This window comes from Dermacentor albipictus, chromosome 10, assembly GCF_038994185.2.
Source record: "Dermacentor albipictus isolate Rhodes 1998 colony chromosome 10, USDA_Dalb.pri_finalv2, whole genome shotgun sequence".
In the NCBI taxonomy this organism is placed as follows: Eukaryota; Metazoa; Arthropoda; class Arachnida; order Ixodida; family Ixodidae; genus Dermacentor; species Dermacentor albipictus.
The window spans coordinates 91,305,714-91,331,761 of NC_091830.1; the positions used below are offsets into that span (position 1 = coordinate 91,305,714).

Genomic DNA, 26,048 nt, shown 5'->3' on the forward strand with positions numbered 1-26,048 from the left:
GATTTGCCGTGAGAACGTACCATCAATTTCATACACATGGTGAGCGATCACGTTATCAGTTCGAGGCGCTTCTTTCAATTTTTATCGTTTAAACCGAGCTTTGGTCCCTCTAATACGACGCCGAAAGTTAAATGGGCTGCCATATGCGTTTCACGCTGCTCTAAGCATAAGAATATTTTGGCTGAGAAATCGCGTACGTACAGCGCTCCTAAGTGAATTCATCCGTGATGTTTATTTCAGCATACGATTTCTCAATAAATGTGTTGGTGTTTGACACTCGTCTCGTACGTTCACATCCGTGTAATATTTGATGTGCCACTCTTAATATTGAAATTGACCCCTTTTAATTACACACTCTCTAATCAATCTAAAGGTATCTAACTCATCTCTAAGGACCATCAACTCAACACGTTTCGAATAAATTATTTCGCCTAGGCAAACCTTTGTACATATTATGGCAAACACACTGTTCACTTCGCAGGCATCTCATTGTAGAATACGTTATCAGTAGGTAAACTCCACCCTACTGCGGGATACAATCAAGCCACTATTTCGCCGGCAAGGCAAACAATCATGCACAGTATAAAATTAGTGCACTGCTATAACTAGTAAGATTAATAGCTTTATCGGCCATATTAGCTTGTAAACATAGCCACACCAACAAAATTAAGAAGAATTGCATCAAGCGCGCACAAGTAAACGTGAACACAAATCACTTGAAGACCGCGGAAACTCGCTCTCAAAACGCTGGCGTGACGAAACGCGGCAGCAGAAGCGAGCGAAGTGGCATCCGTTCTGCCTATCGCTTCAGCGAACATTTAGCGCCGAGAACACACAGCGCGCACAAAGCTGCGAGGCGCCGACGCACCTAGAGTCGACCCAAAACGCACATCACTCGAAACCCTCTCTATGTACAATGTTGCATGACTGATTTTCTTATGAGAGGGCTAGTTTTTGCGCATAACAGTGATAACTTGTGCGGCGCGGAAAATACGACCGATACTCCCACCCTTTGGCCAATTTTCTTTAGTTTATGACAGATTGCTTGGATGTATAGGATGACTGCTAGATTCCTGTGAACAGCATCACGCGGGCAGGAAGCGGCATCACAAGATTGCAACTTCCGACGCAGCGTGTCCCACACAGAAACAATGAGGCTGCTGGGACAGCCAACAGCCTTCAAACGACCTATCCACGAGTTGAAACTCTCTTTTACTAAGTGGTAAATAACATGATTATAACAAGGGGTTTTTCAAGCATGCCGGAACAATTCCGCATCTAACCAGTTTACTATGGGCTTAAGGAAAAGGCAGCAGGGGTTTCTTAGCACAGGGCTAATATTTCCAACAAATGTGCTCGCCTAAAAAGTACAACTTCAAATCGAACAACTTTAAGGCACCATTCTCAGGACATGGGTGCGTGAGAGTGAGAGATACCGGCCTGTGCTATACCGGCCTGTGCTAAACTATACCGGCCATGTGCTAATTGTGGCCATGTTGCTTTTGCAAACTATTTAATCTCATTCGCCCACCCAACTTTCTCCCACACTCTGCTACGCTTCCTTTTCCTTCGAATCCAGTCCGTAACCCTTAATGGCCATCGGTTATCTTCCCTCCCCATTACATGTTCTGCCAATGCCCATTTCTTTTTCTTGATTTCAACTAGAATGTAATAACCACGCGTTTGTTCCCACACCCATTCTGCTCTTATCTTATGCCTTAACGTTACACCCATCATTCTTCTTTCCATAGCTCCTTGCGTCCTCCTCAATATAAGTAGAACCCTTTTTGTAAGCCTCCAGGTTTCTGCCCCGTAGGTGAATACAGGTAAGACACAGCTGTTAGCTTGTTCTCTTGAGGGATAATGGCAACCTGCTGTTCATGATCTTAGAATGCCTGGCAAACGCACCCCAGCCCATTCTTATTCTCCTGATTATGTCAGTCTCAGGATACGGATCCGCGGTCACTACGTGCCCTAAGTAGATGTGTTCCCTTACCAGTTCCAGTGCCTCGCTACCTATCCTAAACTGCTGTACTCTTCCGAGATTGTTAAACATTACTTTAGTCTTCTGCACATTAATTTTAGACCCACCCTTCTGCTTTGCCTCTCCAGGTCAGTGAGCATGCATTGCAATAGGTCCCCTCAGTTATGAAGCAAGGCAATATCATTAGTGAATCGCAAGCTACTATGGTACTCTTCATTCACTCTTATCCCCAATTCTTCCTAATCCAGGTCTCTCCATACCTCCTGTAAACACGCTTTGAATATCATTAGAGATATCGTATCACCCTGCCTGACGCCTTTCTTTATGGGGATATTGTTGCTTTCTTTATGGAGGACTACGGTGGTTGTGGAGCCGCTGAAGATACCGTTCAGTAATCGCACTGCCGGTTTTGTCTCTCTACGCTTAGATCTGATTTCTGCCTATTCCTAGCTTCTTCTTCTCTACTTTTAGGCTTCCTCCTTTCCTGAGAGCATGTTCAATTCTATTCTATTCTATTCATAATATACTTCTTATGTCAGCTGTCTTAGGCTTGTTGATTAACTTGGAAAGTTCTGCCAGTTCTATTCTAGCTGTAGTGTTAGAGGCTTTCATACATTGGCGTTTCTTATTCCGATCTTTCGTCCTCTCGTATCCTGTCTAACGAAATTACCACTGACTTCTATTGCACACTCCTTGATGATGCCGATAAGTCTGTCATTCATTGCTTCCACACTAAGGTCCTCTTCCTTAGTTGAAGCCGAATATCTCTTCTGTGTGTTGATCCGGAGTTCCTCTATTTTCGCTCTTACCGCTAACTCATTGATCGGCTTCTTATGTACCAGTTTTTCCCGTTCCTTCCTAAAGTCTAGGGTAATGCTATTTGTTACCGTCCCATGGTCAATGCAGCGCACCTTGCCGAGCACGTCCACATCTTGTATGATGCCAGGGATAGCGCTAGGAAAGAAGTCTATTTTATTTCTAGTCTTGCCATTCGGCCTGCTCCACGTCCACTTTCGGCTATCTCGCTTGCGGAAGAAGGCATTCATTAGTTATCATCATCATCAGCCTGGTTACGCCCACTGCAGGGCAAAGGCCTCTCCCATACTTCTCCAACTACCCCGGTCATGTACTAATTGTGGCCATGTTGTCCCTGCAAACTTCTTAATCTCATCCGCCCATCTATCTTTCTGCTGCCCCTTGCTACGCTTCCCTTCCCTTGGAATCCAGTCCGTAACCCTTAATGACCATCGGTTATCTTCCCTCCTCATTACATGTCCTGCCCATGCCCATTTCTTTTTTTGATTTCAACTAGATTGTCATTAACTCGCGTTTGTTCCCTCACCCAATCTGCTCTTTTCTTATCCCTTAACGCTACACCAATCATTCTTCTTTCCATAGCTCGCTGCGTCGTCCTCAATTTAGGTAGAACCCTTTTCGTAAGCCTCCAGGTTTCTGCCACGTACGTGAGTACTGGTAAGACACAGCTGTTATAAACTTTTCTCTTAAGGGATAATGACAACCTGCTGTTCATGATCTGAGAATGCCTGCCAAACGCACCCCAGCCCATTCTAATTCTTCTGATTATTTCAGTCTCATGATCCGGATCCGCAGTCACTATCTGTCCTAAGTAGATGTATTCCCTTACCACTTCCAGTGCCTCACTAGCTATCGCAAACTGCTGTTCTCTTCCGAGACTGTTAAACATTAGTTTTCTGCAAATTATTATTTAGACCCACCCTTCGGCTTTGCCTCTCCAGGTGAGTGAGCATGCATTGCAGCTGGCCCCCTGAGTTACTAAGCAAGGCAATATCATCAGCGAATCGCAAGTTACTAAGGTAATCTCCATTAACTCTTATCCCCAATTCTTCCCAATCCAGGTCTCTGAATACCTCCTGTAAACACGCTGCGAATAGGATTGGAGAGATCGTATCTCCCTGCCTGACGCCTTTCTTTATTGGGATTTTGTTGCTTTCTTTATGGAGGACTACGGTGGCTGTGGAGCCGCTATATATATCTTTCAGTATTTTTACATACGGCTCGTCTACACCCTGATTCCGCAATGCCTCCATGACTGCTGAGGTTTTGACGGAAATAAGCACTTTCTCGTAATCAATGAAAGCTATATATAAAGGTTGGTTATATTCCACACATTTTTCTATCACCTGACTGATAGTGTGAATATGGTCTATTGTTGGGTAGACTTTACGGAATCCTGCCTGGTCCTTTGGTTGGTGGAAGTCTAAGGTGTCCCTGATGCTATTTGCAATTACCTTAGTAAATACTTTGTAGGCAACGGATAGTAAGCTGATCGGTCTATAATTTTTCAAGTCTTTGGCGTTCCCTTTCTTATGGATTCGGCTTATGTAAGAGTTTTTCCAAGATTCCGGTACACTCGCATTCATGAGACATTGCGTATGCAGGGTGCCCAGTTTCTCTAGAAGAATCTGCCCACCATCTTTGAACAAGTCTGCTGTTACCTGGTCCTCCCTAGCTGCCTTCCCCGTTTGCAAAGCTCCCAAGGCTTTCTTTACTTCTTCCGGCGTTAGCTGTGGTATTTCGACTTCCTCTAGACTATTTTCTCTTCCATTATCGTCGTGGGTGGCACTGTTACTGCATAAATCTCTATAAAACTCCTCAGCCACTTGAACTATCTCATCCATATTATTAATGATATTGCCGTCTTTGTCTCTTAACGCATACATCTGATTCTTGTCAATTCCTTGTTTTTACTTCACGGCTTTTAGGTTTCCTCCATTCCTGACAGCATGTTCAATTCTATCCATATTATACTTCCTTATGTCAGCTGTCTTACGCTTGTTGAATAACTTCGAAAGTTCTGCGAGTTCTATTCTAGCTTTAGGGTTAGAGGCTTTCATACATTGGCGTTTCTTGATCAGATCTTTCGTCTCCTGCGATAGCTTACTGGTATCCTGTCTAACGGAGTTACCACCGACTTCTATTGCACACTCCTTAATGATGCCCACAAGATTGTCGTTCATTGCTTCAACACTAAGGTACTCTTCCTGAGTTAAAGCTGAATACCTGTTCTGTAGCTTGATCTGGGATTCCTCTATTTTCCCTCTTGCCGCTACCTCATTGATCGGCTTCTTATGTACCAGTTTCTTCCGTTCCCTCCTCAGGTCTAGGATAGTTCGAGTTCTTACCATCCTATGGTCACTGCAGCGCACCTTGCTGAGCACGTCCACATCTTGTATGATGCCAGGGTAGCGCAGAGTATGAAGTCTATTTCATTTCTAGTATCGCCGTTCGGGCTCCTCCACGTCCACTTTCGACTATCCCACTTGCGGAAGAAGGTATTCATTATCCGCATATAATTTTGTTCCGCAAACTCTACTAATACCTCTCCCCTGCTATTCCTAGTGCCTATGCCATATTCCTCCACTGCCTTGTCTCCAGCCTGCTTCTTGCCTACCTTGGCATTGAAGTCGCCCATTAGTATAGTGTATTTTGTTTTGACTTTACCCATCGCCAATTCCACGTCTTCATAGAAGCTTTCGACTTCCTGGTCACCATGACTGAAGACATAGGCGTAGACCTGTACAAACTTCATTTTGTACCTCTTATTAGGGTCCCAACAAGACCTGCCCCCTTCTCGTTAATGCTATAGAATTCGTGTATGCTACCAGCTATATTCTTATTGATCAGGAATCCGACTCCTAGTTCTCGCCTCTCCGCTAAGCCCCGGTAGCACAGGACGTGCCCGCTTTTTAGCACTGTATATGCTTCTTCTGGCCTCCTAACTTCACTGAGCCATATTATATCCCATTTACTGCCCTCTAATTCCTCCAATAGCACTGCTAGACTCGCCTCACTAGATAACGTTCTAGCATTAGAGGTTACCAGGTTCAGATTCCAATGGCGGCCTGTCCGGACGCAGAAATTCTTAGCACCATCTGCAGCGTCACAGCTCTGACCGCCACCGTGGTCAATTGCTTCGCAGCTGCAGAGGACTGAGGGCCAGGGTTTGATTGTTGTATTCATCAAGTAATACGCAAAGTCAAACAATGCAAATACCTATCCGTATACAGAAACGAAGGAAAGACTGAAGCGCCCACAAACAAAACTTGAAAATAAAGGGGAAACGGGATGCAGCAATCATCAAATTGAGTATTTTGGGGCCATATCAATTATGAGGTAGTGCGCGGAATTCGGAAAGGAGTAATGGTGCCAGTCCTAAGGTTCGCAAATGTGAAACTGACCTTATAATCAGATACCTTGTCGCGGTTGCAAGTTAACCAACGATAGGCTGGGGGTCGACGGTAAAACCACAAATGAGGCATTGCAGGGTGACATGGGTGATGGCGCTTTTTAATTCATAAAGACCACGAAAACATGAGTTTTCTGGAAAGACATGGGAGCGTGGATGAAAATAATGGGCGGCTGTAGGTCACAAGCTTCTATACTATGGGAACCGCGGACACACAATGAAGGAAGAGGTCAAGAAAATTTGCAACCTGGTACTATCTGAATGTCTAAATAGGCAACCAGGAGTCATAAGGAAGCAACTGAGAGAAAGCCAGACAGTGAATTGAATAGAAATAATGGAAACAAAAAACCATATGGAGAATTACAAGAATGGGAAAAGAGAAATTACAAGATAAAATCTGCAGCATAACACAAAGCGCAGTGCCTTGCTATTTGAGGCTCGAGCTTATTTCCTCAGGATATAATGATACCGGAGCAAATATTTGCATCAAGATGAGGCGTGTGTATGCTGCAGCCAAAAATCTCGAGACCACTCAGCACATCCTTATGGAATGCGAAGGGCTTTAGCCAGTGGGAGCCCTATAGGAAACGTACACTTTCCAGAGCACTTGTATTTGAAGTGGACGGAAGCATCAGTTGGTCAGCTGTCGGGATAAACAAGAGCCATTTGAGTATTGCCAGAAAGGAAAAGCAGGCAAGAGATTGATACGACGAGACCCGTTACAGTCCTAGACAACGATACCAGATAGAGAATGTGTGTGGGGTTTGTGAAAGGCTAAGGTGTATAAAAATGTTAAAATAAAAAACACGTATAGCATGCCTGAATAAATCAAGCAGGCTTTTTGACTATTTGTCACCACCTCGTTTCTAAGAGGATGCAAATAAATATTCATCATCATCATCATCAAGAAGCGCCAAATTTAAACCGTAAAGCAATATATTACAGCTGGCATTAGAATAGTAATCGTTGCACGAATGTCATTCAGACTCTGCACGAGCAGGTTTACGAGACGAATGGGGGAGGAGAGAGAGTGTACATGCGTGTGTACGCGTTGAGCATGCATGCGTGCGTACTAGCATTTGCGTGTGCGCGTGTCTGCGTCTCTAGGGGCCATGGTTGCTCAGTGGCTATGGTGTTGGGCTGCTGACCACGAGGTCGCGAGATCAAATATCTACCACGGCAGTCACATTTCGATGGGGCGAAATGCGAAAATACCCGTGTACATAGATTTAGGTACACGAACCCCAGGTGGTCGAAATTTCCGGAGTCCTCCACTACGGCGTGTCTCATAGCCAGAAAGTGTTTCGGGTTCGTAAAACGCCATAATATTGTTTAAAATTTCTGTGTCTCTATATGCGAAGCCGCGTAGGCAGGAGTGCGTCTAGGCGTGTGCGACCATACTCTTGCTTGTGCATACCTGCATTTTCGTGTGCATGCGTACTTTTTGCGCATGTGTACATGCAGTGGCGTGTGTAATCTGTCTGGGAGCTAATGAGTGTCTATGTGTACTTGTATGCACTTGTATGTGTGTGTGCTTTTGTGTGTGTTGGCATGTGCGTGTGTTAGCGAACGAGCATTTAGCTGCTTACACCTACTGTTGGGGACGAATGCGATACAGTTTTCCTAAACCCATATTTAAATCCATCCTAGAAGAACTGATGACAGTGTATTTGTAGTATAATCTGCTTTCTGAAAGCGAAACCGACGCAGAAAAAGCACCTCAGACGTTAAGTTTGCCGCCCGCAGATTTCGTCACGATGGCAACCTCACCATCGGCCTCTCTTCATCTCCTATATCTTGCTTGCCTCGGCCGCAGCGGGATGTCTTGAGGACAGTCACGCGCTATATCAGCACTGACATTGCATCGTGCATCGTTTCTGCAAACAAGCCAGCTTGCGAAAACTGCTTGCCTTTGAACTAAAACAAAAGTTAACAAAAATCGCTAGCCAACTGGCCGCAAGGAACGTACTCACGTAGCAATACCCCTAATGCCAATATCACAAATGACTACGTGCTGTAAGATTGACCTTACAGACTTTGTTTATGTTCATTAGTTGCCGTTTAGGAGACTTTAATTGGGAGCTATTTATTCACATACCTCTAGCAGAAGCATGTTCAATAAAAATGCCTTCGCTTCGCAAGATAACCTAAGGGACAGTCTCCAAACTACTCATTTGCTTTAGCTACCTACAATCAATTATTTCAATGATTATTAACGTTGCATCGCTAATTAGCCGCACCACTGCTCAACTTACTCCATATCTAGAGATTACTAGTGTGAGCACTTGAATGATAAAATGATGTCACCGAGATGTATATTGGTTTTGTGTTTTTATTCGCTGCAGTAAAAAACATCCGTCGTATTGATGGTGCAGTAGGCTAATTATAAATCAAGTGTCAAGATTGGACAGATATTTTAGCCAACGGAAGCAAACCGCCTTTATAACACCCTACGACTTTAACTAGTTCAAGTTTATGCCTTTGGGTTTGTGTAACACTCTAGTTGATTTTCACCGCATGACGGACACACCTTTATATGATCACAAGTGGTCAGTTTGTATTTGTTACTTAGATGACGGTCACCGTCTTGCTCGTACATTTGTCACGCACGTGCGGCGCCTCTAGGTTGTTTTTCCAGCTGCTTGGAAAACTGGCCTTCGAGTTATTTCGTCCAAGTGTCACTTCAGATTCCGGAAAAAAACTATTCTCGGTAATCTTGGTGATTCATCTGGTGTGCACTAAGAACGATGCAAAATCGAACCGTACACAAGTTTCCCGTGCCAACATGTGCTTTAGATGTCTGGATGTTCCTGAGCCGGTGCTCCCACTTCCGCCGATCCATCCACAATTTTCTTAAGCAACCAGCCCTCTGCTCTCCTGAAAGCAGACATTTCACTTTCTTGTGGAGTTGAAAAAGAAGTTGCCTATTTGAAAGTGAAAGATCGTGTTGTTATTCAAGTGTGCAATCCTACATAGTGATGTATAAATTCGGTGCAGGAGCCATTTTCTACGCCCTTACACACCAGCAGCACAGGAAAGCCACAGGTTGGCGAAACTTGGTCATTCTTGTGGAGTGCAAACATAATGTGACCGAAAACTAATGCGGTGAAGCCCATGAGGACAAGAAATACGAAGTCGCTGTCAAATATACACATGGCTCCAGCAAACCAGAAGGTAAATAAATGCACTTCCCCAAGAATATAATATGCTTGAATATTGTTCAAGTAGTTAGTTATTCAAGGCTATTCTACCTTCTTGATGAAAAAAGCGCTACGAAGACGCGGACGAAAGAACAACATGTACGACAGACAAGCGCCTTGTCTGTCGTACATGTTGTTCTTTCGTCTGCGTCTTCGTAGCGCTCTTTTCATCAAGTATGCACAACCGACTCGCCCACATCAAGCTTCTGCTATTCTACCTTCTCATAATCGGCCATTCCTCTTTGTCACTGTGGGCGTCCTTCATCATACAGACACCCAAGGAAAGCAAATTATCTCAACGAGATGAACTGTTCCTTGCAGACCAACCTACATCTTATGTGTGCTTTTGTCCTAGAGGCATAAAAAGTTTAAACTAGCTCTATACAACCACGCACTGAGAGACCACAATGACATTGCCGTGGACAGTACTCATAGATCCTTGCGGTAAAAGAATAAGAGACTGGACTAGCGCCATGAGGCTCATAGGCTCGACGATCGCAAATGTGACATCAACGCAGTCATCTGTTTAATAAATGGCAATTCTTTGTGGGCCTTCTGTTCCTACCAATTGATCACTACGGAGGTGATGCCAGATTGCAACGCTATGCGTCTACCAAATTTCTTTACGACATTATGGAACGGCCGCCGAATGACGAGATCTCGAAAAAAACGGAACGTCTTCCGTCGCCGCATGGGAACTTCCCGATTTCTGGCCGTAGGGCTGTGGTGCTCTCGTTCGTCCACATCCAGGCGCAGTTTCGCCGTCACCGAGTCACACCTCCGGCGGCCAAGTACGCCAATAACGTGGGTGGCATTAACCTGACCACTGCAGCTTTCGTCCGCGACATTTTGCTAGTTCCTCCGCCCGATGATCAGGGCGATACCGTTAAGCGGGAGTTACTACGGGGCACCACCGACTCCGAGTCGCGACGGGTTTAGGTGCTTTTTTCATCGGAGGAACTTGTAGGAACAGAACGATCACAAAGAATAGCCACCTATTAAAGAGATGACTGCGTTAATGGCGCGGCTACTATCGTCAAACCTATATTGCTGATGGCTCTAGTCGAAGCTCTTTTTCTTCTACCGCGCCTCGCTCTATGAGTACTGTGTACAAGCTCATTTTTCGTAACAGGCTTCATTCAATGTACGCCGCACCTTCCCACATCACACCGTTTTTATATACTAGAAGGAGAAACAAGCTAACGAATCCTGGGTTGATGTTTAAAAAAAGCTGGATTTACCTGGGGAGAAAATATTCAGTCGGCTGAAATCTACTATTCCTAATGCGCCTTTTTTTTCTTTTAAGTAGGAAATGCTAAATTCTGCAGCGATAGTACAGCTGTTTGCTCACATGTAACCGTCTCTGAGATTACTAAGCAGCATGTTTCGAAGCTACAATTTCATTTGCCCCAGTAGTCCAGAAAATATGTGCGGGTCACCCTTTGCTGTTCATCGACCTACTGAAGATGTCTAGGGGCCTAATCTTGCGCCAAGACTGCCATTGTGGTGCTTCTGCAGTGTTTGCCGAAAGTAATCGGAGGGGAGGGGAGGGCGAGGCATTTAGAAGTTCTACAATATTATACGCCTTTGAAAAATGCATTCATTCTCATGCGGAGTAGTAGCCTGACCTCTTTACACTTCCTTGCATAATATCCCTGTGTGGAGCCCTGCGTCGATTTCTCTCGATATATCGTCAGAGCAAGTACGTAAATTAAAAAAAAGAATAACACGTAGAATCACCCGAGCAAGCTATCTTTGCGATGCGTAAACATGTGCTACTAATCCCCCGGCGTGTCGTCGTAGTATGCTGCTGTGTTTGGTGTAATTGCGAGAGATGTCGCGAAATTATCGTTCAACAGATGAACGTGGTTGCAGCACCGCACTGTTAACTGAGACGAGCATGAGAAGACGAAGAAGAGGCGAGTAGTAGCAGCGTTCACTCATATTATATGAAGGTGCGCTTGGATGATGCAGCTGTCTCTTGGATGAGTAGCACTTTCCAGTGCATGCTGTAGCATGGGATGTAATTGAAAGGTTGCATGTTTTTGGGCGCAGCTCTTTGGCGTCCGTTCCTGGGTTTCACGTCGTCGACGGCGTTGTCGTCGGCCTCGTAACCAGCTCCGCCCCCCTTTCATCCCCCCAGCGCTAGCAGCGACCGACTGATACCGCTGGATGCCGCTGACGCCGCTAGAGAGTCAAGATAACGTCACTGCATAGAACACCGTCGCCGCCATGCAGAAAGAGGAGGAAAGGGTCCCCCCCCCCCCCCCTGTTCTTGTGTGGCGGATAGGGTGCTCTTCAGTTGCCGACGCGCCGGTTATTTCACGTAGGCCCCGGCACGTCGACGAATACGTGACCACCTTCCCACGGCTAGACCTGGTTCTTAGCGCTGCGGAAGCGAGGGTATCATAATGTTTGTGCCGGCATCGGCGGCGTTGTCCCTGAAACCAACTCCGCAGCTGGGGTTGACTCACTATCGGCGTCAGCGGCATCAGTCAGTCGCTGCTATCTCTTCCCTCCTCCCTTTATCGTGTTGCCGCTGCCGTTCGCCCTGTGCGGTGGCAATCAGAGAGCCAGATCGGTGGCGGCGGATCTGTATATGTGCACCGCCCGAGCCGAAATTGCCGCTGCCGTTCGCCACTGCGAAATTATCTGCCAGTTCTTTCTGAGCCATGAGCGAGACGACCGATGGAAGTCCTCCGTCTGCTGTTGCTGCTGCTGCTAAACGAGCTGCCAGAGCAGAGGCCCAGCGCCGTCGCCGTCAGAATCCAGAGGTGCGTGCCGCCGAAGCAGAAGCTTACCGTCGCCGCCGTCGAGATGATCCAGGAGTACGCGTCGCCGAAGCAGAGGCTAAGCGCCGCCGCCGAGAAGACCGTGCCGTTCGCGCCGCCGAAGCGGAGGCTCATCGCCGCCTTCGAGAGCAACCAGCAGTAAGCGAGACAGAAGCAGAAGCTCATCGCCGCCGCCGAGAAGACCCTGCAGTGCGCGCCGCCGAAGCGGAGGCTCATCGCCGCCGTCGAGAGCAACCAGCAGTAAGCGAGGCTGAAGCAGAAGCTCATCGCCGCCGCCGAGAAGACCCTGCCGTTCGCGCCGCCGAAGCGGAGGCTCATCGCCGCCGTCGAGAGCAACCAGCAGTAAGCGAGGCTGAAGCAGAAGGTCATCGCCGCCGCCGAGAAGACCCTGCCGTTCGCACCGCCGAAGCGGAGGCTCATCGCCGCCGTCGAGAGCAACCAGCAGTAAGCGAGGCTGAAGCAGAAGCTCATCGCCGTCGCAGAGAAGAGTCAAGAACTGTTAGTGGAGTCTTTGTTAAAGGAATACGTGTGAAAAATAAAAAAAAATTCTGTGATAGCGCATACCCGTGTTGCACGATTTCTTTGCCTCAACCTATCGAAAAGGTGAAACAGCTAATTTGCGGCGCTCAAATTTCGCATTAGGAAGTAACGTAATCGTCGGTAATTTTTTAGACTTTGTACGTATAGGGGGTCAATAACGCTGCCTCCTGTCAATGCAACCGTAAGAAACCGTACTCCAGGTTAAGCTGCGTATAACGCGGTCAAGCCGACAACATTTCGAGAGCTACCTGCGATTGGACAAAGTGCACCTATTGCTGAGAGCTTCGTGTGCGCTGTGTTCTCGGCGCTCAGTTCGTATTGAAGCGAGATGCAGCACGTGGCCGCGGGCTCTATTTTGAAAGCGATTGTCTTATGTGAAAGACGGGTTTTCTCGGTGGATAGGCGTAGAAATGTTTACGAATTAAGCAAAACATTTTGTTACTTGTCGTGCCAAACCTACAATGTTTAATAAGTCAAACTCCATAGTGGGTAGCTCCTGCTAACATAAACCACCTCTGGTTATTTACCTGTGCCTATGCGTAGTACGGAGTTCTTCGGATTTCGCCCCCATAAAAACGCGGCCGTTGCTAACGCTGCGGGTGAGGTTAAATACCCTGTCCAGATGCATAGAGTCGCAGCACCAGAAGCACTGAACCACTGAGGCGGTTTCACATTATTAAGCAACCATCCCAAATTCATCGCCTATATGAGCATGTAAGGAGTTGGATATGTCTTATAAATGTCCCGCTCGAGAGGCAGATCTGAAACAAAATTCCACTTTATTTGCATCGTTTTTGTGCGCAGAGCACTAATATTAGCCAATGCAAGTGAACCGCATTATAAGGACAGGAGGGTGCAACACTTGGCTAATACGTCAAGCAGGCGAAGCAGGTGGCATACGGTAGCTCGCAAAAACCCACGTGGTAACTCCCGCTCATGCACCTATTGCTGCACATGTCGTGGTCCGGACTGCCATGTCTTTATTCCTTAGTCCTGAAAAAAAGAATTGTCCATTATTGCGCACATTTACTGCCACTACTCAACAATATAGCCACCGTTTCACTCGTAAAGCCTAACACTGTTTGCGATAGGAAATTGTTAGGCAACTATACACAGTAAGGTTAGTCGTTTTAATAGCTGTATAGATTGCTGTAAATGTTTGCTTGCAAATTTCACTAACAAGCATATCGTCAAGCACGTACAGTCAAACATAAACACATTTTAATGAATGATCACGGATACTCGCTGTTCGCGGTATCAAGAGCACCAGTAGAGCCTATCGAATTTTTCTTCGTGCTGCTTCCTGTTTCAACGCGAACTAGGCACTGGAGGCGCACAAAAAAGCAATCACCTATTTCTGTTTGGGTAGCTTTCGAACCCACCACAGATTAGTCAAGGGAGTGAGAGAAAACATTATCTTTATTGGGCACAGAGTGGGGTGGATCCCCATGGTGGATGGATACTTCAGTTCAGGGCACCAGCGGCGGTGGCAGCACTTCCGGCTTTAGCAATCAGCCTTTGTCGATCCCCCAATACCGAGGTGGTCAGCACCATCCGACACTGCTCGTGCGTTGCGTTTCGGTTAGGGGACTAACTAGTAATTTTTGGTATTCCTAAGTAGTATAGTATAGGGAAGCTCGCTCGGTACAGAAAGCACAAAGCTTGATAGAGTATGCATATCTGCGAGGAGCAGGAGGAGGTGAGGATGGCCGCTGAGGTGGAGTTGCCTCCAGGCCGTGGCTTAAACTCTAGCGAGGGTTGGCTTTGGTGGCGGTACTGTTTCTCTCGAAAGGCGGCACAGCGTAAGTATTTCACTGTAGGCGTCTCGTACTTGTGGATTGGGACCTTAAGGAGCCATGCAGTGACCGATTTGTAGTGACTACGAGCTATTGTGTGAACACGATGGCTTACCTTGACGGCTTCGTGTCCCGGTGTCCAGATTACCGGGGTGCAGGGTGTTTATTTGAGGCGGTTGAGGATATCGTCTGGGACGTTTTGCAGATGACTGTTTACCTAGGCGCGACGCTTTGTTTGACAGTGCCTAAGAATACCTATTTCCTCATTCTGTCTCAATGCAGCTGCGATGGCAGCCTCTTCGGCTGCGGTGAACTTGTGCGTGCGAATGCAGGCGGATACCACTTCTTCCTGTCGGTGTCTTGCCAACCCTATTACTAGGGGCTCCTCATTCAGGTACATAGTCCCATTTGTCCAGCGAGCAGTTAGGAAGCGCCGTATCCTGTTTATATCGGTTTGACTCGTGCTTTCTTCCAGCCCAAGTGATGTTGCGCGCCTGTTACGCGGAATAGGGGCCACCTTTATTTGCTTATTTACGAAGAGGAGCGCTTATTGATTGTTGGTTGTCATCATGACGTATTGTTATATATTAAGAGTTGTTATCGCTGCTCTAGTGAGGTGGACGGGCGCTTTGCGCATGTCGGTGTTCATCAAATACTTCATCTCTGATATTCTCAATGCCCAATGATATTAGTATTATCGTTCCCGTTACTGGAGGAAGACCAAGGTTTTGTTTGACGCTTTACGCAGTATTACGTTTATTATCGCACTTTCTTTTGATATTAGGTTTGTATAATGTGTAACGCACGTAACTCTTCTCCCGATAAGATCATGAAGGAAACCCTGAATCCGACCTTCCTTCATGGCATGTCTGCCACTAGCAACTTTTTAAAAGCCGAGTTTGTTTTTGTTCGTTTATATTGCGGTTATTGCGACCAATAAATTACATGTGATTATATAATATCCGTAGTGTTTGGACTCTGGGTATAGGTTTTCGTTTATGCATATTTCAACGGTCTTTCTGCCTGCACTTTTTCTTCCGGATTTCTTTTTGAGCACGAGGAGATCAGAATTTTCGGGGGAGCAATCCAGGCAGCAATCTGCGGCGGATTCGGTCACATTGTTTGGCTCTGCTTGCAAGGAATTCTGCTGTTCTCCTATCACACCTCGAGTTACCCAAGTGGTATTATCGTGCGTATATATTGCGTGACGAACGTATGGGATCTTCTCTGGAGTCTCTGGGAGGTTTTTCATGGCGCCGTAAAAGAGAAAATGTGATAGGGCCAATCCTTGAAGAATGCCTCTATTTTGGACTTTTTCTGTTATGTCATCACGGTATCCACACCTGTCATTGTCCTGCTCTCCATTAAAAGATCACGAATGCAAACTGCTCTCCATTAAAAGATCACGAATGCAAACGTACATTTGATGCCCGCAATTGACTTGCGATGAGCTTTTTTAGACCTCATGAGCTACACTGTCAAATGCTCGTTTGAGGTCCGGTGCACGTATGCATTTTCCATGTTTCGGGACATATTCCGCTAGTACTTCCTTCAATTGTGGACAAATGTGGCAAGAAGCCATATGTTGAGTGAATAAAGAAACCCTAAAGGCTTCAGGTGATTGGGCGCCGCGGTTTGGAAAACTTTCCATATGTATGACGACAGGGATTGGCTCGTGTTCGTGAGACTTAGAGGCCTGTAGGTTGTAGGTAACAGTAAAACGTAGGCGCGAGTGCATTCTTTTGGTGGAATTCCCACTTCCGAATCGCGATAACAGATAGTCGGTTGGAGTTGTATCGGGTCGTCCTCCAGGTTTCTGAGGATTTTATTTGTGATCGTGTCTTGTCCATGTGCTGTGTTTTGAGTTAGAGAAATAAAACATTGTCCAGACTACCGTTGTTCTCGAGAGGCGATCTGGATCTTCGTTTGGTTTCCCTCTACAGCTTGCTATGGATGTATGGTTCCGTGCGTGGTCGCCAATGTGTTTTGCTTGCAGCTCTCGCAGAATCTCTTCGCGTGACGGCCGTTGGTTCTGGAGCGTGCTTCTGATTGTATACGCTCTTTGGTGCTTTTTTTTTTGTTCGGTCCAATAGATGTTTGATTACTACCCGTGTTATAGACATTCTGAACTTTTTGCTCAGGTAGGCGCACATACCTTATCAGGTCGGCCGCAAAGGAGGGCGAAAACAACACGCTACTTGTCCTAGGGGACCTCAATGGCATTCGTCCGACATTGAGTTGCAAACTCACTTTGAAAGAATAAAACGACATCCACTCGCTCTTTCAAAAGCACGCACTGACACTCTTGACTTACTCATACTTTCCAAACAGACTGGGGATTAGCGCTTAGAGGGACACCTGTCTAGGCCTTACCATGGTCAAGAACCACAAAAAGCCCACACGGAGAAGTACGGAGGAAGCGCTGTGTTACGATCACCGCATCCTGGAGGTTGCCCCTTTGGTGAAGCCTACAGGCGATCGCATAGATCCGCTCCTACTGAGAGATTGGACGGCATTTCGGAAAGCGAGAGTGCAACAATAATGTCGCAGTTTAGCCGGAAAGACGAAACATGGATTGCGATAACACGTTAGGAGACACCTATACGAAGTGAGGATAGTAGTGTCATCGGCGGTATAAATGGACAATCGCGGTGGTGGCGCGGACAATTGCTGCCGAACGCTGGACGCATGTGTGAGCAAGCGCGGCACTATCACCCAGCGAAGCGACCTTCGAGCAGTCTTTCGCCTCAATGCGATAGCGGCGAGAACATAGAGCGCACAAAGGTATGAGTCGCCTGCAGATCCGTTTAAACATACGCGCGCGCGCGGTCATGCAAGGACCGCACTTGTTAGCGGAGTAAGATCCGCCTGCACTCCCTTACACGTTGCCTTCCTGCTTTCCTCTATGTAAGGCGCGCGAAATTGAGCCACGACGTTCTCTTTCCCTTGCGCCCGGTCGCGAAATACGCAGTTGCAGTAGGAGCTCACCGCCTCCTCCCTCCCTTCCTCCCTCCCTCCCTCCTATCCCGACGCGATCGACAGCTTCCCACGCCTGCTTCCACTTGCCCATACAGCGTACGACGCGCGGCGACCGTGGTATCGCATTTGGCCTTTGTTTAAGATATCACGATGACGCCCACAGTAGCGGGGAAAATGCTCCTGGAGTGTTCATTTATTTGCTATCATTATAAAAAAACGAAGACATCACACCGCCACAAAAATGGATGAGTGAGCTCAAAAAAGTCCATCAGCCAACTCACCACTTAAGGTCTATTGGAAGATACGGATGACGCTGTTTCAAGTCTTCTGAAAAGGTAGCGTGAACAAAAACATTAGACAAAATTCAAATTCCGCATAGCAGCAACAGGTGGAACAATGCGCTATGGACCCTGCGCGCCGAAATTGGCCAAATTACTAATAAATCAGTATGCATCCTACCACGCTTATCCTCGTCATCGGCTACAGTGACCACAGTTGAAAAAATTGGCAGTGGCTTAGCTCGGCTATGCCAGAATATACGTAGCGAAAGCTAACACATAGCATGGTTAGCCCTCGTTAATCTTGATTGTAAGTCCAGTTTGGTTTGGCTCTCTAGCTATGTTGCGGCGTTTAGCCATCGTTCAGCGCGTTGTTCGTTTGTTTCCCGGGCGATTCGCTTCCTTGTCATCTCGTTCCAACGTCGATACCAGGCCTCCTCCTGCTTACCAGAAGTGCCGCCGCTCATACTCCCGCCTCAACTGCGGTTGCGGCACCCTCGAGCTCTCCTTTTCAATCATCCGACATTTTATCAGGCATGCTGCGCGGCTGTCGAAGCGAGCGGAGGCGAGCGCCACGACGAGAAACCCGTGTGACGTCGTACCAAATGGCGGAGGCGGAAAGACGCTGCGCTGCGCAGCGGCAGAACGCCTCTGGCTCGGTGCTACTAGTGGCGCAGGCGCAGTAGTGACGAGGGAGAGAGAGAGAGAGAAATATCCACGGCGAGGCGCGCGTTGTGACGTCATGTGTCTCCTCGGGGCCCCGCCATGGCGAAATCGCAAGTTCGGGGCCAGTCGAGCTTTGGCTGTAAAAGGACTCGTGCTGCCTTTCCACCTTGACGCATAGCTCCTAACGTGCGCACATCTCAACGCTTTCATTTCTTGCGCATGCGAGAAGACTCAGGTGCACCAAGCAAATATCCTTCTAGGCTCACGCTCCCATGTTTACCCTTACAGCAACAGCATACGGGACGCGGTCGTGGTGTTATCACACTTGCGCTTTATACGGGACCTCGTGGCGACGCCAACATGGACGATGACGGCAGAAATTCACCTGGAGTGTCAAAAAATTGCATATCGCATTAGCATTTGCCATCCTATATTGAAAGGTATCGGAGCGTGCTTTAGGGAACCAGACGTGAAACGCGCCAGTTGCAGCATTTAGTGAGAGCTTAGGTAGAGAAACAACAAAGTCTTCCGTAATTAACGGCCAGGTCTTAGCACTTTCTGATCAAGAAGCTTTGCAACTACGTACCAAAATGACGGTGCCACTCAAGATCAAGGAAAAGGTGCGTTCCATTAACGGCTACAGAGAAAAACGGACTGCGCGGTCGTCTTTGTTTACTGCCGTGGCGTGGATTTAATTTTTGCAACGAAGCTGTAGATCGCTAGTTTCCAGCGGAGTGATGTCCGTAGATCAAAAAGCAAGGGCCGATACCGAAGATAGTACAATACCCGAGCGACTCGCGGTGCTGTTGAAGCAGGCTTCAAGCACTCCGCCAACTTGCGAAAACAGGTTTATTATCGTGGATCCAAACAGAAGCCCTATCAGGTATAAAGCTGAGAAAACACAGATGCGACACTTTGATCTCCGTCGCCTATGTCTGCGTTCGTGCCACCATCTCTCTGTCGGCGTTCTAAGCGCTTGCAGGGCTCCTTTCCTTTCCATCCGTTCTTTCGTGGTGGCGGTCCCGTCGAACCCTCCCGCGTATCTCCTTTCCGCTGTCCCGTCATCTGCGCGAATGTATATAAAAAATCACAGTAAATGAGTCCCTACCAATATTCAAAATTCTGTGTCACCTCTGTGTCGTCTGCTAAACAGCTTCGTTGGTCAAACACTTTCACAGAATGGAAGCGCTCATGATTTTCAACCATGTTTTGCTTTTATTCCTCACACAAATTGCATACGCTCATGAACAAAACTGTCTTGTAGGGACGTGCGTTCACGTTGTTTACTTCGAAAAAAAATAGCCCTAATCTATTGGCGACTATTCAGTGATGCCCGTTACGCATTCAGTGATGCCCGGAGACTGGCAGTGATGCCAGTCCCGTTACCTGATGTTACCTGTTACCTTATAACATTAGCTTCTCTTTTCTGCTTGACAGATGAATTTGTATATATATATATATTTATGTATATGTATAGACAGGTCAACCTGTTAGCGAGCACTTATAAACATTCTCAGCTCTGCACGCTGCATCGACCGGCGCAATGTCCACACCTAAGGAGCAGGAATGCGTTAGCACAAATCCATGAATACGTCATACATTGGCGGTTTCTGCAGGTCATAATAAAGTAAATGGGGACAAGGCTGACGACGTTTATTGTTGTGCGGCAAGATACGACTCAGAGGGTGTAAACTGTTCTTAGCGTGCACTGGCGCTGCATTTTCAGGGCATCCTAGAAGGTGCATTCGGATTTCCATTTACTCACCATATACTTGTTCTCTTGTCTTGTCACCCGGTGCACGTCCGGAGGTAATGTTCACGAAGACTGCGTGCATGACACAACGAAGTTTTGCGAAAACTCACATAAGTCATTCATACCTCAAGTCTATGCCTCATGAAATGGAACATGTGTACACGAATGATTGCACAGTTGTCACAAAGTCTATATTGTTATCTCAGCGCTGGTCCTAGTACGATGCATAAGTCAAGTTTGTGCGCTTAACCAGACGCATCCATGCGGACATGCCATGGGGAAAAGAGTAAATGCAGATAAATGTCGACACAGCCCAACCACGAACATGTGGTAGAGATCAATACATGCCCCCAGGATCTTTTCCAGGAGTCTGGAGGGGCCGCTGCATGCCGGACGAACATCCCTCGTTCCTACAACTAGGGAAACATCGGCCACTGGCAATGAGATTCGGCGCATACATATCAGTACTTTGGAGATGACCCAGATACTCACTATAAGGAATAAAGAAATTGCTATCTCGTAGCGTGAATTCTTGCATTATAAACGGTAGACTGACGTCATACGCTTCTTTACCCTCAATTTCATGAACATTATCAGGTGCTCCTCTCTGTTAAATGTTTGTGAAGCGCTATATAATAATTGGACTGTTCCTGTCTCGATATTAGATGCATTATCAGTACTCGATAACCATGTACTAGGAAAATGCGTCAGAAAACATTGATTACAGCAGTGCGTGGTTTGTGGAGAATTTTGCGGAGTTTGCATGCACACCAAAATGCAGTGCAGCAGAACCTGCCTCTGAATCACACACACACACACACACGCACACACGCGCACACACACACACACACACACACCACACACACATATATATATATATATATATATATATATATATATATATATATATATATAGAGAGAGAGAGAGAGAGAGAGAGAGGAGGCGAGAGAAATGCGTTCAATAGTTGGTTTGTTTCAAAACGCGGACCCGCAGACTAGAAGCCCGCAACTTTATTCACCACGACAAGGACTCAACTCTAAAAACACTGCACAAACCACGTTATCGAATTTGCATCTTGCAAAAGAGCACTTTGGGACGCCTAGCGCGAAATGTGCATCACTAGCCAGAATTTTAGTCATCAATATTGAGCATGCGCCATGTTACACATGACAATAAAGATAGAAGTTTTGGGACGCGTCCTTCACGCCGACATTCGCTGTGCGGGTCTGTGCCTCGTTTATCGTTTCGGCATGTTTCTCATAGGTGTAGCGCGTCGCGTCTTGCGAGGCGGCACGTTTAATTGCCGAATAAAAATCCACCTTATGTGGATATGTGTAGTGAAATGTTCAAGCTGTTCCGATGAAGTCTTATGACCTATATTGTCTCTGTGGGGAATGAAAAATTCGCAAACGTACACTGATTCCCACACCACGTGTGTTCTTCATCACATGTGTATACTGGATCATTTTGAGATTCTCTCGAAGGAGGGCAACGAGGGATAAAGCAAATTGGAACGTCAAAGGAAAGAACAACATTTCAATCCTACTGTATTGAACCCAACAATAACAGCACGAGGTTTGCCTGATATTTACAAGCACCGCTCTATGTAGTGTAAGGCGAGCTTAAGAATTTTCTTTCTAAAATTTCGTACCAGCCAGCACAAGAAGCAAGGCGACCGCTGACGAGTAATACTTCATCTTGGCAGGGGCGTAAGCCTGGGAACTGCGTAGACAAGAGCGGTGTTAGTAATGTGCCACTAAAAACGTCTCCTGTAGGGAAGCGTGTTTAGTAGGGTACCAAAATTCTAGACTTAACCAGCCATTTCAGCAAGATGTCCTACTTACCACACGCAGTGGTTCTTCGTAGCGGTCAACGAAAATACGCTTTCCACGACCTTCCGAGGAGAATTTATAGTACTAACTAGCGACGATACTTGCGCTTGCCGAATATATATTCGTAGTGCCAGGTGTAAATCATGCATTTCATAAGCACCATGTCATGTCAGAATAAGCTTCCAACGTTGTTTATCATTTTAATCCATCTACGCACTAATTCAACACTGACGTTTGAGAGGGAAATCCACGTCGTATATTCATTTGCGCGAACAGGCCTAAATAAAAAAACAAGACATTAAAGTTAAAGCATAATTTAGTTCCGTTGCTCTCGAGCACGTCAGATGACAGAAACTGTCAAGCTGTCCAATAGCAGGGAAACATGTCACTCAAGCACGTGGGCGTGCGTGACAAATATTACGACGCGATAAATGACGCAGCATTGGGTAGCGGGTGAAAAGTTGGAAGAATCCACTACCCACTTTTCATATTATACCATAAACTTGCTTAATTATCGTGTCACGTTCACCTCAATTATCTGCATTCTTGACAGCTTGACATTCCACGTACTTTGGAACTAGTATTGTCTGCCAGTTGTAATGGCAACCTGCACTCCAGGTTTGCACCAGCTTAGTTATATTTAATCATATATGAATCCCACGGTTTGCACAGAGCCCTAAGGGACGCAAACGCAAAGACATAGATACACATCCCTAAAGACGTAAGGACAAAACTTGTGTGAAAGCTAGCAAAAGAGAATAATTTTATGTCCACGCGTTTAGGAACCGTGTGTGAAGTATTATTTTTCGACAACACCACGGAGGGCTCTATAAATACGTAGACAACTGTCTTCGCAAATATGTGCGGTAATATTACAGAATAGGCACGAGTAAGCGAAGTAGCTGAAGTAACTGAGTAATTGGAGTAACTGAAGGGGTTCATAAATCGCAAAATTACCAGCAATCAATACTTAAAGACCTAAGTAATTAAGGTGCAACGAACCGATCGAGAATGTAGTGCTTACGCCTGCCACGAGTACTTCCAAAAGTGCGCGGATATTTTATAGGCAATATTTTATTTCGCGCGCAGTTTCTGAAAAGAAATAGCTCCGCCTCCAGCAATACTGAGAAGCCAGAGTGGTGCCGACAGCCTGCGTCGTAAATATCGATATCCGCCCATCGTTTTGCTTGCACACAAGTGCAACTGCGGTTACCCGCCTATATCTTTACATTTTCAAACCATATAATAATAAATAGCTGGTACAATAAGTTTGCGTTGTAGTGCAGGCCTTTAGTACAATTCCTCCGCGTTTTCCCCTAACAGCACGAATAGATTTCGAAGACGAGTACAGCGCCAGCTTTCTATTCACTGCAGACGAAGGCTTATCTGCACATTTCAAGTGAGAAAAGAAAACCAGTGGGTTGTATACTTAGACTTCTGGACTGGAGGGTGCCATCGAAAAGTGAAGTCGGTTGCCGCCATCTTTATAGAGAAAAGAAGCTCGAATCAGGGTACCTGCGTAGAGTGCAGTCGTCGTGCTTATGATTGTGCGTAGTCGGTACTACGTTTAGCTGATTGTAGCATGCCTTGCGAGCGCATTACAATTTCTCGCGGCACCAACTACCGCATGAAGTAGACGCTGCTGTTATATAGTTCTCCCGATCAAATTATCTCTTGTTGCTTGCACAACACCGGCTCAGAAGGAGCTCCTACTGTCTTTGTGCGGAATCACTGACTGATTTGTTTATGTTCTCAGAATATACCAAACTGGACCAGCGAATCTCACATTAAGAAATGCTCTTGACGTAATGGATAACAGGCATTCATTTCTTTGACTGCATACAAATTATAACAGAATGTTCATTTCGAAGTTCAATGACGGGACCTCTGGATTCTGCATGCAAATATAAACGATTTCAGCAGGCTGAAATCTATAATTTGCAGTGCCTTTCCTGAAAAAAAAAACTGTCATGTAGTTTTGCACTAAAATGAAAGCGCTCGTATCAAGTGTTGCGAAAGAAATAAGGTCTCCACTTACGCGAGTAGCAGATAAAAGATGCATATTGCAGTTTCTTTCTTAGTCTAGCGCTTTGCGATACCACTTGTATCTTCTTCCCGCACCTTCACGAGAGAGGCCACAGACCAGTAAATTAAGTGCGTGGTCGCGCGATATAGTGAGAAGTTAATGGTGAATGGTATATAAGGTGTCGATACAAGGTGGTTGAAAAATATTTAAGCTAAGCAGCGGCTAATCGCTGGTCAATATTATGCAGTCACATGACTACGGGAGACCATTTGTATATTTAACACGGCGAACCATTCCGATTGGCGAAGCGGCACGCTGGCTTTTTCTCTCGAAGCTTGCAGCAACAAATGGAGCGCAATTTTTTTCGGCACTAACAACACGCATTTGTGAAACAACATACATACTCAAGAGGTTTGTTCTCAAATTTTTATCGTTGAAACGCAAATGATATTCAATTATTCGCCGACTTCGTGGCCGCCTGTGCTGAGGACGGCCCTGTTTTGCCCCTAGCAATATGGCCACCGCGGCTATCATTGCTCTCGTAGGCGCCTGCACGTACTTCGACTCCAGAAGTGTTATGTAACCTTCTTGTAAAAAGATAACATAAAAAGTGGCCGTAATTCAATACTTATAATATGACTAGCAACGGCATAGACTAGTAGAAGTTCCCGTGATATATAGCTCTTGGGTCTTCGTGCTTTGATCGCGTGGGACGCCAAAGTTATTTTTCGCCAATTTTACTTAAGAAAAAATAAGTATAGATCTGTGTAAAGATAAAAAAGGGGGTAGTTTTAGTTAATTTGCTATACAGTCTTCCCATAAGTGGGATTGAGTTGATCACAGTTTGAGAGGTTTCCTCCGCGTTGAAATATAAGTGGTACACCTCCCATCGAAACTTTCCCCTCAACAAGCACCATCATGCATGTCACGCATTCTGATAGCTGCTATATGGGAGGATTGCGCGCTTCTGTCATATATCACTGCTTATAGCGGGATAATTGAAATACAGATGGTCATATAGATTCGAACATTCTGTCAATCTGCCATTTCTGAAATAAGCCTACTTTTGAAATCACCTTTTGTTAACTTTTGGCTAGGTCTGCCCATCGGCGGATGGCTGTGTTCTCGCGGCGGCAAATCCTCCGTTCTAGTTCAAAAAAAGTTTCGTTCATCCAGCAACGGGATTCGTACATCAGCTCCTCAGCACAGCAGTCCAATGCTCTAACCGGTGGGCCATCTTCAAACGCACACATCACGGGTTCGGACACCAACATGCTCTTTTATATGGTTGCCACGAGTTGATTATGATTTCCGTATCATGGCACACTCGCACAACGGCGAATTGCACAAGAAGCGTGTCTGTCACAAAACAATGTAGCTTCGTGTTTAGGTTATTTAGATAAGAATGAAATGAAGCAGATACAACGAGCTGCAATCTATATACAGCCACGGCCACTGGATATAGAAAAAAATGAGGCGCTGCCTTATGCGAGCACCGAAAACCGCGTTATCCGCCGCAGTGCAACTTTCCGAAGAGTGTTGTCGCGGCGTGTACACATGCCTGTATTTGGGAGTGCGCGCTCATGTACGCGCGTGTTATTCTTTGCATGCATGCGCTATCGTGCTTGCAGAGCACGCATGGGCGTGTGTCAATGTGTGCGTACGCGAATGTGTGTTTTCGTGTTTCAGAATACATGCATGCGGATGTGTGTACACGTCCATGTGTTCATCGATACATTGACACGTGTACTTTATCTTTATCTTTATCGGGTGACACGTTTCACCGCATAACAAATGTTATTGCACAGCGCAGGGCGCGCCTATATGTTGGCGAAGTTTCTGGAATGGTATCGATGGTTCCGTCCGCTGTCTGTGACCGAAGCTTGTGTAAACTGATTGCATGTGTGCGCGACGCGAATAATGTAGAACTTTGTGGAAGACACGCGGGTTCCAGCGATTAGTCTGGAACATTC

At 46.3% G+C, this 26,048-nt stretch overlaps 1 long non-coding RNA gene and 1 other non-coding gene across 2 annotated transcripts; both read right to left on the reverse strand.

Annotated features, from left to right (window-relative positions):
• Window positions 1-13,506: 13,506 nt before the first annotated feature.
• Window positions 13,507-22,127, reverse strand: LOC135918141 (uncharacterized). The gene is made up of 5 exons (XR_010569571.1): window positions 22,062-22,127; window positions 21,869-21,939; window positions 20,229-20,288; window positions 17,801-17,846; window positions 13,507-13,737 (listed from the first exon to the last, which is right to left on the reverse strand). It is a non-coding gene; the product is annotated as an uncharacterized lncRNA (long non-coding RNA).
• Window positions 19,216-19,398, reverse strand: LOC135918164 (U2 spliceosomal RNA). The gene has a single exon (XR_010569587.1). It is a non-coding gene; the product is annotated as a U2 spliceosomal RNA (small nuclear RNA).
• Window positions 22,128-26,048: the final 3,921 nt, after the last annotated feature.